The sequence below is a fragment of the Mustela nivalis genome (assembly GCF_964662115.1).
Source record: "Mustela nivalis genome assembly, chromosome: X".
NCBI classification, from domain to species: domain Eukaryota; kingdom Metazoa; phylum Chordata; class Mammalia; order Carnivora; family Mustelidae; genus Mustela; species Mustela nivalis.
This window is the reverse complement of record NC_139040.1, coordinates 108,724,435-108,737,962: the sequence shown is the minus strand read 5'-3', so window position 1 is coordinate 108,737,962 and position 13,528 is coordinate 108,724,435. Positions and strand designations below refer to the sequence as shown.

The window sequence follows — 13,528 nt, the reverse complement described above, 5'->3', positions numbered from 1 at the left end:
GGAGATTTCAAGGCTTCATCCCAACTTAACTTGTTTTAGCCATCTTGGGATTCCAGTCAGTTGTTCTCTCCAAATTCTGCTCACGTTTTAGTGCCTAGGACACAATCTCTGGGCCTACAAGCCTTCAAACCCTCGTGACTCCTCTGAACCCTTCAAGCAGGCCCAAATTCCAGCTGGGGTCCCCCCGACACTCCTTCGGAAGGCCTAAATTTCCTCCTGTGGCAAAAGGTAAAACCCACAGGTACCTGAGTCTGCTATGCACCTAAGTCATCAGAAAAGCTTGTGACATAAATAGATTCTTGATCTGGGCCACGCTGATACCCAGACAGGTCTGAAATCCCTTCTCTGGGTTCAGTGCTTCTGAGTCCCGTGTCCTGGAGCACCACCAGTGTTGCCTCCTCCCTTCTTCCTCACAGAGGCGTCCCTACACCCCATCACATGTAACCACGCTTTTCATATGTGACCTATCTCCAATTTCTTTAACTCCCAGTTTCCTTCTCATGAACTATTCAAACTGCCTCATTAAGGGCAGTATAAAGGATGCTGGCACTAACAGAGTAAGAGTCAAACCTTTGCTTTGGCCAGATTTCCCTCTGTTGCTCTGCTCCCTGAAGGCCTGTGTTTCCAGACTCTTTCTTTTTTTTTTTTTTTATTTATTTTCAGCATAACAGTATTCATTATTTTTGCACCACACCCAGTACTCCATGCAATCCGTGCCCTCTATAATACCCACCACCTGGTACCCTGACCTCCCACCCCCCACCCCTTCAAAACCCTCAGATTGTTTTTCAGAGTCCATAGTCTCTCGTGATTCACCTCCCCTTCCAATTTCCCCCAACTCCCTTCTCCTCTCTAATTCCCCATGTCCTCCATGCTATTTGTTATGCTCCACAAATAAGTGAAACCATATGATAACTGACTCTCTCTGCTTGACTTATTTCACTCAGCATCATCTCTTCCAGTCCCATCCATGTTGCTACAAAAGTTGGGTATTCATCCTTTCTGATGGAGGCATAATACTCCAGAGTGTATATGGACCACATCTTCCTTATCCATTCGTCCGTTGAAGGGCATCTTGGTTCTTTCCAGTTTTGTGACTGTGGCCATTGCTGCTATAAACATTGGGGTACAGATGGCCCTTCTTTTCACTACATCTGTGTCTTTGGGGTAAATACCCAGGAGTGCAATAGCGGGGTCGTAGGGAAGTTCTATTTTTAATTTCTTGAGGAATCTCCACACTGTTCTCCAAAGAGGCTGCACCAACTTGCATTCCCACCAACAGTGTAAAGGGTTCCCCTTTCTCCACATCCCCTCCAACACATGTTGTTTCCTGTCTTGATAATTTTGGCCATTCTAACTGGTGTAAGCTGATATCTCAATGTGGTTTTAATTTGAATCTCCCTGAGGGCTAGTGATGATGAACATTTTTTCGTGTGTCTGATAGCCATTTGTATGTCTTCATTGGAGAAGTGTCTGTTCATATCTTCTGCCCATTTTTTGATATGATTGTCTGTTTTGTGTGTGTTGAGTTTGAGGAGTTCTTTATAGATCCTGGATATCAACCTTTTGTCTGTACTATCATTTGCAAATATCTTCTCCCATTGCGTGGGTTGCCTCTTTGTTTTCTTGACGGTTTCCTTTGCTGTGCAGAAGCTTTTGATCTTCATCAAAATCAAAAGCTTCCAGACTCTTTCTTGATTCAGGATGAATGTCCTGCTTTCCCAAATGGCCATCACTAGGGACAGAAGGGGAGTCACGACTAGTATCCACGGAGAGGCTTTTTAGCCCAAAATGCTAGATATAGCTTTTGGTCCCAGAATCCTCCTCATAGGCTCTGAAGCTCAGGACTCCATGAGCCTCCTCTGATAGATCTCACTCAGAGGGCTGTACTGGTGATGTCATTGATGGACATTGTTATATTCTTATAGGTTTTAGGAAGGGGACTTCTGTTACTAAGAACTACTCAAAAGATCATTATACATACTCTTATCCATGAGTAAGAGACCCAGATTAAAATGAAAATCTTCACTTACAAGGTTTGAGTTGGATGGTTTGATTTAGTGTGAGTTGCAATGCCTATGAAAATCTTCTACAGTTGCCTTAGAGTTTACATGGGAGAAAACAATGCCAATGTAATTTATCTTAAGAGACTTTTAACCTGTAGTGAAGGAAGATTTGGGAAATTTTTCACTGATTGTGCATGACTATTAATACCATTTCAGGAACACCTTGGTGACTCAAGTTAGTTAAGTGTCTGCCTTCCACTCAGGTCATGATCCCGGGTTCCTAGGAGTGAGTCCTATGTTGGGTTCCTTGCTCAGCAGGGAGCCTGCTTCTCCCTCTGCCTGCTGTTCCCCCTGCTTGTGCACTCTGTCTCTGACAAATAAACAAAATCTTTAAAAAATATATACCAGTTCAAAGGACTTGCTAGACATAAAAGCCATAGTTAAATGACTTTACACATACCCCATACTCAAAGATTTGAAATACAATGTCGGAAGATAGTCCATAAAACAATGTATAAGTTTTTATGCTGATAGGCATAGTTGTTCATAGGTTCCAGAAATGTTAAATATAATATTGTGGCTTTGACTGCGTAACACATTTCCTACTCCCACTCAAATGTGATTTAATGTAATTGCCTGGATTTGGGCTCTAATTCACCTGCCTTAGACTCTCACATAGGTATGCAATTGCTTTTTTCATTATTGAGAAGAATGTTACTATGGGCAGTTCCTGAAAATAGGACAGTATTTCATAGTGCTCTGGAACTGAAAGTTTGTTGTTTATTTATTATCTTGTTTGCTTGTTTGTGAATGACCATAAAGTGAATCCTCACAAGACAAGGAAAAATACCTTATGTTTCCTTATGGATTTAATCTCTGAAACTTTTACACTATCATAATGATGTTTTGAGAGTCCTTGGAGCTAAAATGAGAGGGTGTACTCATAAGTTTTTATTTAGACACAACCCTTGTTTGCAAATAAGTTTACAGTCTGGTAAAGAAGCAAAGTCAAGGGGCGCCTGGGTGGTTCAGTGGGTTAAAGCCTCTGCCTTCGGCTCAGGTCATGATCCCAGGGTCCTGGGATTGAGCCCCACATCGGGCTCTCTGCTCGGCAGGGAGCCTGCTTTCTCCTCTCTCTCTCTCTCTCTCTCTGCCTGCCTCTCTGCCTACTTGATCTCTGTCTGTCAAATGAATAAATTAAAAAATCTTTAAAAAAAAAAGAAGCAAAGTCATATTGTACCTGAGGAAATGGATTGAATTTAGACAGTATCTAGAGAATATAGCAAGATCTTGTATGGCCTCTTGGGAAGTTCATGGGAGAAATTGATGGGAATATTTGAAAAACGCTTTCTGGATAGGCTGGATCAAGTCTAAGTTCTAAAAGACAGCTGTGGAATGGTAGGTAAGACAGCAACTACAAGTGAGATTGGAGATGGGAAAACAATTGAGAATGGAGGATGGCAAGAGAAGGTGTGTCCCATTCTGAAATTCATCAGAACAACACAGCAGTGAAGAGCCTTCACTCAAGCAGACAGCACTTGCTCTTTTATCCTTTGGATAGGTTAACTTTGAGTTCAATGCTTATGGAGACTAATACAGAATGAAGGGAAACATGGCACGATCTATTAACACTGGGTTAATGAAAAGAAAACATGGCAATGTGAAAATCAAGTAGGGGAACTCTTGGTAGCAGAAAACTAGTTCTGTTTTATCAAGAGATAACGTATATCTTGGTACCTAGTAGGCACTAGATTTGTTAGGGCTGTGTATCGTCATTTTTACCACTACTAACACCCCCTACTTAACACCTCTGTGCTAATTTACAATGTGCTAATGTGCTTTATATACCTTATTCACATATTTAATCCTCATAATAAACCCAGGAGTTAACTATTCTTAGAGTCGGTTTTGCAACTGAGAAAGTATTAGAGAGGTTAAGTGACATAAGTTGGTTAAAGACAAGGAGACAGTATGTGGCTGAGTTTTATTTGGATATAGATTTAGCTGACTTAGGGCCCTGGATTCCAAACACTATGCTGATGATTTAGAATAAGGATTACAAATTGATGTCCAGAGCACAAAATCAGCCAGGGGATCTGCTTTGTTAGCCTCCATTCTGTGTTTTCAGAGACTTTGAATGTGCACTTTTATAGAGAAGAGTGTTAACTGTGCATCATTGCCTTAAACCGTCTGGACATATAAGATTTCAGTCACCCATTTAAGGTTCTAGGTTGAACATTCCCCTAGTTTATCTAAAATTTATTTATATTTAAAAAGTATATATATAAACACATATATAATTTTGCTTGTTTTATATACATACATATAAACAAACAGGTAAAACACATATTTAAAGAAAGTTCCATCACTTATGCTGAAGAATACAAGAGGAAACATCATTTAGGGAAAATATTATATTCTTAAAGTATCCAGGGGCGTTGATTTTGCAATCTTGAGGTGACAAGTTTCCAATGATTCCTTTTTTCTAATCTCTTTTCCCATCTTGCTTTCCATGAGTAGACACAGCCAGAGGGATTCCCTTCTGTGATAGCTATCCATATGCCTCTGCCAGCCAATTAATTGCTCTTTAATGCATCAACCTAGGTGCTAATTTGTTGACAGACAGACACATTTAAGAAAGAGGTTATAAATACTGTCCCAGTGGCCTTACCTACTCTGGAATGTAGGAGAAACTATAATCACAGTGAATTTATTGTCAAATTTCTTGTCTCAAGTCTGTATTTTCAGCTATGGTGATAATTTCTCATTTGTGTTCTATTATGACTGTAGTTTGCTTTTGTTTATGTCATCTTCCATTACGGAACTGCATTTTGTTTTCAGAATAAGGACATTTTGAAGAAGCAGCTATTCTTTAAAAATTCATTTTGGACTTTCCCACAAACTGGTGAACCAGTTAATATTCAAATGTTTATAAAATTATGTCATATTCCTAGAGGTCTATAATAAGTCCATTAACTGGAGAAAGAATGGTTGAAAATTTAGATGATATAACCAGTACCAGTCATTTTAATACAGAAGTAGTTTTCACATTTTTAGCACATAAAAACAATTTTAAGATGGATTTATGAAATTCCAGGTAAACATTATGATTATAAAGCCTCACTAATGGTATCTTAATATCTTAAACAGAATAGCTTATTTTTTAAACCTTTAGCTTCTTTATTTTCGCTTGATAAATCATTAGTGTTTCAGTTATTTCTTTTCAAAGGTCCCAGCAGGACAAACATGTTTGTTTTGACAAACAACTGTAGGTTTTCATTTCTAGTCACTCAAATAGACAAAAAAGATAACTAAAAACAGCATGAATCCCCCACCACCTTCCTGTGAGATTATAACTCCTATATAAAACAATTAGTGTTTTCTAATATCCTATTTTAAGCAGATCACAGATCCTTAACCTAGGATTCTTGGGTGGATGAATGAATTTCAAGGGGCTTTAAAATTGTAAACACAGAAAATATTTTCATGACAGGAGAAGGGCTTCTCTTTCATCAGTTCTTTCAAGAGACCGGAATGCCAAAAAATTTAAAGCTGACTTAGAGGAAGGAAATTAGAGGTTACTGGAATGAGGCTTTCTTATTGAACTGTCCCTTTCCCATAATTTGAATAAGAGCTAGTTGGGTGAATTGGGCTCCTGTTATTCATCCTCAGCACCTAATAGTGGCAAAATATCTTTCCTGAGCATGGTTATTTATTCACTAACTTTCCAATAAGGATTTACTGAATGCCTACTACATGTTAGATCACGTTCGCTAAAATAGGGAAATCAGAAGGATGAACAATTTTGAGAGTCAGATGTCTAGTCAAACTGCTGACGTGTTAAGCAGGAAATGCTTATGGGAGATCCAAGCAGAGACATCCATGCAGGAGAGAAGGCCAGGTGAAAGACTTAGATTTGGAGATCAGTAGAATGTGAATGGTAAAGCCATTAAAGTCCTTTATATATATGAAACTATCCATGTATCTGTAGTGTGAGAAGTGGGTTAAAGGAAAAACAGCCAAACATAAAATACATATACATATACATATTTATAAATAATTATTTATTTGCAGATAATTCATTCACACACTTATGGGGACTAAGTAGTCTCTACTTGACTATCTTTGTGTTTAACGCTGAAGCCTAAACTTCACTGGTGTGTTGTCAGGGAGAGAAGATGATAAGTCAGATAGAAGCCCTTGAGTGTGAACTGGGCTCACAGTTTACAGGACATGCAGTCAAGTGGGAAGATTATGAGCAGGCTTGAACTTCACTGAATGGACAAACACATGTCAGTTTTTGCTGCCTCGGACCTTACCAACAAGAATAAGCCAAGGCCCTTCATCATAGAACTAAACATACACGTGTCCTGCCCAGAAGTCAGAGACACTGAGAGAAGATACAGGGGAAAAAAGAGCAATTTCAGGCCCAAGTGTGACTTCATGTCAAGAAAGTGAGTTGACATACCAGAAGAATGTGTGTGCACATGTACGTGCATATACACATACACACACACACACACACACACACACACACACACACACAAAAATGGCTGCTGCTTCCCTTCCATTTTTCCACTAGTATGAGAAAATCTCTCTCATAGCTTACCCTGAAGGACACGTACAAGAAAACGGAATTCTGGGAAATGTAAGTTAGTTACATTTAGTTTGGCTAATTAGTTAGCCAAATTGGCACATTATGAAGCTATCACATTGTGCAATCTCAAAGATGGCAAGCCTTGGTGGGTGCTAGAGTATGGGATCTCTAATCATTGTGCTTTGTGAACATGCTGGTACTTGGGGGATAATGAAGGAAGTAATGTAGAAACCAGAGGGCGGGACCCTCACAGCTGTTCCAAGAGAATTGTTCACATGTATGTATACAAATTAGATAAACAAGGGAATTAGTATATAATGAATTTACTCAATTTGCCTCTCTACTATCCCCCATCCCAAACAGTCATTCCTAATATCGAAAGGAAATGTCCAATTTGAACTTGTTTTCAATGTTTTTCTAAGATGAATAATCTTGATTATTACAGTGAGAATAGAAGGCTTTCTGAAAACTTTAAGAGTAGTTGAACAAATGGAAGTGATTATGTTGGCTTAAATAAAAGTGAGAGCATGAACACTGTTCACACCTCTTCTCTGGCTTTCCAAAAAGAGCAAATATTGCTATAGAATATAACCTTATTTATTGTCATGAAAAACTCTAAGTGGAAGGGTTTCATTCATACTGTATCAAACTCCTGTTTTTGGAGTAAGATGTTGATGAAAAGAAAGATGTTGATGGGAGTTAGTTTAAAAATAAGCACAGATTTGGGCTCCTGGGTAACTTAGTTGGTGAAGTATTTGCCTTCAGCTCAGGTCATGATCCCAGGGCCCTTCAGCTCAGGTCGTGATCCCAGGGCCCGACATTGGGCTCCCCGCTCAACAGAGAGCCTGCTTCTCCCTCTCTCTCTCCCTCTGCCTGCTGCTCTGCTTACTTGTGCTCTCTCTTTCTGTCTCTCTGTCAAATAAATAAATGAAATCTTTAAAAAATATAGAAGTAGGGTCACCTGGGTGGCTCAGTGGATTAAGCCTCTGCCTTCAGCTCAGGTCATGATCTCAGGGTCCTGGGATCAAGCCCCGCATCGGGCTCCCTGCTCGGCAGGGAGCCTCCTTCCACCTCTCTCTCTCTGCCTACTCATGATCTCTCTCTTTCTGTCAAATAAATAAATAAAAATTTTAAAAATATATAGAAATAAAATAATAAAATAAAATAATAATAAGCCCAGATTCAATAGAGCTGATTTTAAATGTTCATTTGTGTTGAGGAATCCCACACAGTCCCTAACTATGGATGAGGAAGATGTCTCTTCTAATACTTATATTTTGTTAATAATGTTTCAAACTAGTATCACTAATCAATAGTATATACAATGGGGTGCCTGGGTGGCTCAGTGGGTTAAGCCGCTGCCTTTGGCTCAGGTCATGATCTCAGGGTCCTGGGATCGAGTCCTGCATCGAGCTCTCTGCTCAGCAGGGAGCCTGCTTCCTTCTCTATCTCTCTCTCTGCCTGCCTCTCAGTGTACTTGTAATTTCTCTGTCAAATAAATAAATAAAATCTTTTAAAAAAATAGTATATACAATGATATTTTTCCCAGCATATTTAGAGTCACAGAGCTGATCTTGACTGAGAGAACCCTCTATGACTGTTGACTAAGATAGTGCATGATCTGTGGTGCTACCTTGAAATAGAATATATGGTAACGTTTTAATGCTATAATTTATATTTTTTTAAATTATAAAAGCAGTATGTTCACATTGTATAAATTTAGGAAAATAAAGACAGATATCAAAAAGACAAGAAGGAAATAACCAAGGGGCACCTGGGTGGCTCAGTCAATTGGGCGGCTGCCTCAGCTCAGGTCATAATCCCTGCATTGTCCTGGGATCAGACACCACCAGACTCCCTGCTCAGTGAGGAGTCTGCTTCTCCCTCCTCCTGCTGTTGTGCTCTCACTTTTTCACTCTCTCTATCCTCCTCAAATAAAAGAGTAAAATCTTTTTAAAAAGAAAGAAAGAAAGAACCAAGATATGTCAAAAAGTGCTTTAAACACTGGGTGTGTTGCAAAAATAATACTGTTATGCTGAAAAAATTAAAAATTTTAAAAAAAGTGCTTTAAAGCTTTATCCCTGGGCCTCCTGGGTGGCTCAGTCATTGAGTTCCTGCCTTCGGCTCAGGTCATGGTCCTGGGGTCCTAGGGTCGAGCCCTGTGTCAGGCTCCCTGCTCAGCAGGAAGCCGGCTTCTCCCTCTCCCACCCACCCCTCCACTTGTGTTCCCTCTCTTGCTGTCTCTCTCTCTCTCTCTCTCCCTGTCAAATAAATAAATAATCTTTTTAAAAAATAAATAAAATAAGGCTTTAGCCATGGAATCTTAAGAGGCTCTTTCCTATTTCAAATGAGAAAGTCAAGAAGCATAAATTTGACTAAGTAGTGGTAGAAAAAAGTACTAATGAAGTAATGTTTCAGAATCACAATTTCCTGCTCATAAGAACTACTTATGTCTAATAACTATTAATTTTGTCTTAATTTTTGTTATCACAATCTTTTTACTATGTGGTGCACGTGGTCATGCTAAATTAAAGTACTGGATCAATTAACTTAATCAGATCAATGAGTATTTTCATTAGTCTGTGAGAGTGATTCAGAATGCACATCTAGTCAGCAAAGCTTGCCATTAGGTTTCCATTGCAGGGTATTCCAACAGCCAGCATCAAGGAGTTAAAATGCTGTGAAACATCATCCAGATGTGAACAAATGGCTTTAGTCTTTCCTTTCCCTTGGACTTTGTGAAAATCCCCAGAGTTTTACCTCTTTCAATATTTTATCTGTGTCAACTCGATATAATAAAGAGCATTGTCCACAAGATTTAAGTGTTAAGGGAAAAAGCAAGCTTATTAATATAATGACAAATAGAACACTAGTAATATAGATTACTCTGTAAATATGTTAGAGAAGGCATTCATCTTTATGAAATGATATAATTGGTCATTTTTCTATAGACCAGAAGATTCAGTTGTTTTAATTTACTTCTACAACTTTCCACATAGAGGGTTGCTAATATTAGAACATAAATTTAAAAATCATGCTATAATAGTGATGGGCACAAAAATAGACTTCAGAAAATCATATACCTTCTTTAGATAAGAAAGCTGTAGAGATTCTCAGGTGATAACCTTTATTAGATGTTGACAAGTCTCAGATGCTACTTTACAATCCCTTTTATTAAAGACATCTTAAGGGTTATAAACCTTCTAGATCAGTGTCTCATAAGCTTTGCAGAAGGCACTTGTGATTAAAAGCCATGTGAAAAACCCCAATAGCTCACAAAAGAGTAACCAGACCAACATTGTCTGTGTGTGTACATTATAGTAAGATTCCAGTTTAGTATAAAGGCCAAGAGTAAAAATAATACCGAGGAAGGATGAAATTATAGAAGTGAGATCAGGATCCCAAAAAAGGGGGGAAAAATTAAGAAGAATGTCACAGCTTGTCAAGATATTGCATGTTTAAAGTCAATAAAAATACTTTTAAACGTGTTTGGGGGGGGGGGGAGTGTCTCCTGAATGTGAGGTTCTATGATCAGGAAAGAGGGATGAAATTTTGAATAGCAGAGTTACTTTCAAGTGACTTTAAAAATACCAATTGTAGGGGCGCCTGGGTGGCTCAGTGGGTTGGGCCTCTGCCTTCGGCTTCGGTCATGGTCTCAGGGTCCTGGGATCGAGCCCCACATCGGGCTCTCTGCTCAGCGGAGAGACTGCTTCCTTCTCTCTCCCTGCCTAACTCTCTGCCTGCTTGTGATCTCTGTCAAATGAATAAATAAAATATTTTAAAAAAATACCAATTGTAGAATGGATTGCAAAGGAAGATACAGATTTTAAAGAGAAATAACTTGTCTTTTTCAAGAATGAAAATAACTGAAAGAAGTAGCTTTGGTCACAGTCTAGAAATGAAAATAAAGTGCATTTTTTCTTAAGTATTGAAAATATCTATGAATGCTGTTAACTTCTGCAACTCCCTGATCACCTCAGCACAGAAAATTCCCTCCCCTTTACAGCTTCAATTATTTAAACTGTTTCTGTGGCATTTCAAACTGCTATCATTTTCTCCTTTTATGGAATGTGGACCAAAAACCAAGACTCATAGTGTATTTTAGGCTTAAAAGCTTTCTAAAGCATTTTGCTAAGTTACTATGGGGGAAGACAAGCAGAGCAAACCACTGTATGAAAACACCAGCAGTTACACTGAATACTTTTAATATAATGCTGACTAATGAAATGCCTGCTAGTCAGGAATGAAGAAAACACAAACAGTGGGTTCAGTGAATGTTAATTCACGTTTTAAATAATAAACATCATGTATGAGCTATCATTATGCCCTACACAAGCCGTGTTTTACAAGCTTATGAAGCTTCCTAAAGAATATTTCATTAACCTTGAAAGCTATATAAACCTAAGAATTATGGTTTATATTTTTTAAACATAAGAAAAGCAAGCTTTGTGCATATCTAAATTATCCCTTTAAGACCTTGAGTGTTAGGGTGGCTCAGAGGGTTAAGCCTCTGCCTTCAGCTCAGGTCATGGTCTCAGGGTCCTGGGATCGAGCCCCGCATCAGGCCCCCTCTCTCTGCCTCTCTCTCTGCCTGTCTCTCTGCCCACTTGTGATCTCTGTCTGTCAAGTAAATAAATAAAATCTTTAAAAAAAAAAAAAGACCTTGAGTGTTACAGGGGTGCCAGGGTGGCTCAGTCTGTTAAGCATCTTACTTTCAATTTTAGCTCAGGTCATGATCTTAGGGTAGTGAGATCCAGCCCTGCATCAGGCTTTACTTATTAATAAATGAATAAATATTTTTTTAAAAATACCTTAAAGGTGCCTGCGTGGCTCAGTGGGTTAAAGCCTCTGCCTTCGGCTCAGGTCATGGTCTCAGGGTCCTGGGATTGAGTCCCGCATCAGGCTCTCTGCTTGGCAGGAAGCCTGCTTTCTCCTCTCTCTCTGCCTGCTGCTCTGTCTACTTATGATCTCTCTCTGTCAAATAAATAAATAAAATCTTTAAATAAATAAATAAATAAAAATAAAAAATACCTTAAGTGTTAGGATACTTGGTGGGGGGAGGTTGTTTCCCTAAAACAGAGACAGCAAAATGCAATTTGAATTGGAACTTTCACAGTCCACATAAGAAATAGCAAAACAATCCCCTCCCTTTTTAAGATTTGTTTTATTTGAGAGAGAGAGAGATCACACCATGGGAAGGGGACTTCACAGAGGAAGAGGGAGAGAATCTCAAGCAGACTCCCCACGAACCACAGAACCCAACACAGCCTATAGGAAAGGGAAAAGTAAAGTCCAGGGCATGAGGCTTCATCATAAAGGAGACAACCACACATGACTTCTCCCTGCATCTCATTAGCCCAGTCTCAGTCATATGGCCATATCAACCTGGAAGGCAAGAGTAGAAATGTCATCTATAGCCGTGGGGGTTATATGACTAACAGGAAGAGGGATAACAATCACTGGGAGGCACTAAGTGATCTGTACCTTAGTAGATATCAGCCAGGGTTTTGAAAAAAATAGATTAATCACATTAAAAATAAATACCCAAAAACAAAGGCAGTTTCAGGACCTGGTCTCTTCAAGAGGACAACAGCAACCTATATGTAACAGTTACATTTGAATAAACTGTTGGAGATATTTCAATACCCTTCACCACCACCACTAATATCCCTTTCTTCCTCCCCTTTTCATTTTTCTTTCCCTCTCAGTTCTTCTTTTCATATTCATAATCTACAGTCTCCTCTGTTTCCTTTTTTCTTATGTCAACTACTTGTGATACTTGAGGTGTAAAGAATTTGCTCACCACTGACCACAGAAAAGTGCTTTCTCTATGTTTGTTAATGGCTGGTTGAAGTATACATGGAAGCTGGAAATGGAATAATTTGCTTTAAAAATGTGAGACTGTAGGGGCGCCTGCGTGGCTCAGTGGGTTAAAGCCTCTGCCTTCAGCTCAGGTCATGATCTCAGGGTCCTGGGATGGAGCCCCACATCAGGCTCTCTGCTCAGCAGGGAGCCTGCTTCATCTCTCTCTCTCTCTGCCTGCCTCTCTGCCTACTTGTGATCTCTGTCAAATAAGTAAATAAAAATGTGAGACTGTAGAAGGATGGGAAAGTACAACAAGAGTTGAAAGAAGTCCTGAAGAATTTAGTATAGTGACTGTGTAGTTAATGAAGCAAAAGTAAAAGACTTGTCTAATCAAGATGCAATCCCCAAAATTTGAGATTGATAAAAGGCTCAGCAATAAAAACCTAAAAATGTCTGTATTATGAAAAAAAAGAAAGTCTACTTTGTGAATGACTCAAAACAATTTTAGAAATGCACAGAATTATAAGCAATTCTAATGTCTTTGTCAGAAAGCAAGCCACAAGTCTCTTCTATCTACTCTTCCACTGATGGGCAGAAATGACCCTACTTCCTTGTACACTTAAAATTGCCTAAGATGGTAAATTTTACATTATGTATAATTTAATTCAATTTTTGAAATATCCAAAAATGGCCCTATCTCCTCTCCTTTATCATCACTAGGAGTTTCTGAATAATCTTTTTGAGCACATCCATTTCCTGGCAGCTGAACATTTTTTCCACTGAGCGTTCATCAGACACCTCCTTCATTTCTCTAGTGCTTGTCTTCTCAGCACTTGGTTGCAACATCACACTTTCTCAGGGGTGAGGTCATCAGAGGGCACCAGATGTTAACTGATGCTTAATGAATTCCTTTCTTCAGCCTGTGTCCACAGATTGTTCTAGATGCCATAAATGTTTGTATTGTGCCAATAGAAGGCAGCCATCAGGAGCTATAGTTTGAGTCCTTATAAGCATCTGTGAACTATCAAAACAAAATGCAGTAATCATTTTCCCATTTGTACACCCTTTCTTTTCAAATGCATGAGATTTTTCTCTCCATTCTGGAGGGGTTTTGCTACTG

General features: G+C 39.0%; 1 protein-coding gene across 1 annotated transcript in view; it reads left to right on the top strand.

Moving 5' to 3' along the window:
• The window catches only part of IL1RAPL1 (interleukin 1 receptor accessory protein like 1), a 1,316,605-nt gene that overhangs the window by 1,227,735 nt on the left and 75,342 nt on the right, over nucleotides 1-13,528 (top strand). The window lies entirely within an intron of this gene.